At 44.2% G+C, this 1,730-nt stretch overlaps 1 protein-coding gene across 1 annotated transcript in view; it reads right to left on the minus strand.

The window, feature by feature from the left end:
• Positions 1–1,730, minus strand: part of KIF20A (kinesin family member 20A) — an 11,103-nt gene that overhangs the window by 8,203 nt on the left and 1,170 nt on the right. The window lies entirely within an intron of this gene.

The following is a 1,730-nucleotide window of genomic DNA, read 5'->3' on the forward strand; positions in this document are numbered from 1 at the left end:
AATAAGCATAGCATAGGTCCTAGGAATCGTGGTAACACAACTCCAATTCTAGCTCACAAGGGTTAACCACTTTGTTACCCTTCTTTGTCTCATTATTATCCTGCAAACCTGGATTGCCATGCTAATGATTTGAATCAGAATTGGTTGACTGGTATGAAAATCAGTATGTGATCCTAAAGCAAAGCATAGTAGTTAAGCACCCTGGAGGCAGACACACCTGAATTTGAGTCCCAGGTTCTCTCTCTCTTTTTTTAAAACAAGAGACAGTCTTATTCTGTTGTCCTGAGTAGAGTGCAGTGGGATCACCATAGTTCACTGTAACCTCAAATTTCTGGGCTCAAACAATCCTCCTGCTCCAGTCTCTCCAGTAGCTGGGACTATAGGCATGAGCCACCACACCTGGTTAATTTTTCTATTTTTTTTTTTTTTTTAAAGACATGGTTTTGCTCTTGCTCAGGCTATTCTCGAATTCCTGAACTCAAGTAATCCTCCAGCCTTAGCCTCCCAGAATGCCAGGATAACAGGTGAGGGCCAATGTGCCTGGCCAAGTCCCAAGTTCTTTAAATTCTCTTTGCCTCCATTTCCTAACCTGTAGGATAGGGTTAATAAAAGCACCCACCTCATTCATTCGACATATTTAAAGAGTGCCTACTATGTCCCTGAAACACTGACAGGCGCTGGAAGTCTACAGTGAGGAACATTATCAAAGACCCTGCTCTCATGGCACTTGATAAGGGAAAATCTAAGAGGATAAAATGTGACAATGTATGTTAATATGTAGCATATAAGCCTAATTCAGTGGTTCTCAACCAGGGTTATTTCACCTCCAAGGGCCATTTAGCAATGTCTGGAGATATTTTTTGGTTGTCACGAGTGGGAAGGTACTACTGACATTTAGTGGGTAGAGGTCAGAAATGCTGCTCAACATCTTACAATGTATAGGAAAGCCCCCTATAACAAAGAATTATCTGGCCACAAACATCAATGACCTTGGTGTACCAGAAGGCAAGGCTCAATGCATGGGAGATACGGCTGATATTTTTGAAATCTAAACGTATGTTCCACTTGTTCTTTTTTTTGAGTCTCATTTTGTTGCCCTTGGTACAGTGCTATGGCATAGCTCGCAGTTCTTGGGCTCAAATGATTCTCTTGGCTTAGCTTCCTGAGTAGCTAGGACTACAGCTTCATGCCACAGCACCAGCTATTTTTTTAGAGACAGGGTCTCATTTTTGCTCAGGCTGGTATGGAACTCCTGAGTTCAGGAAATCCACCCTTCTCAGCTTCTTAGAGTGCTAGGATTACAGGTGTAAGCCACCATACCTGGCCATATTCCACCTTCTTAATGTCAGTACGACTTATGTAAATTATTTAACACAGCTAGGCCTCTTGATGAGCGGTCCCCTTGCCTCAGTTTTTCTATTTTAGTAGAGACAGGGTCTTGCTTTTGATCAGGCTGGCCTCGAACATATGAGCTCAAGCAATCCACCAGCCTCAGCCTCCCACAGTGCTAGGATTACACAGGTGAGAGCCACTGCCCCTGGCCAATTTTTTTTTTTTTTTTAAAGAAAACAGAGTCGTCTCGGCGCCTGTGGCTCAAGCGGCTAAGGCGCTAGCCACATACACCTGAGCTGGCAGGTTCAAATCCAGCCTGGACCCGCCAACCAACAATGATGGCTGCAACCAAAAAACAGCCAGGCGTTGTGGCGGGTGCCTGTAGTCCCAGCTACTTG

Source organism: Otolemur garnettii, unplaced genomic scaffold (genome assembly GCF_000181295.1).
Source record: "Otolemur garnettii isolate 467f Iridium unplaced genomic scaffold, OtoGar3 scaffold00003, whole genome shotgun sequence".
Taxonomy (NCBI): domain Eukaryota; kingdom Metazoa; phylum Chordata; class Mammalia; order Primates; family Galagidae; genus Otolemur; species Otolemur garnettii.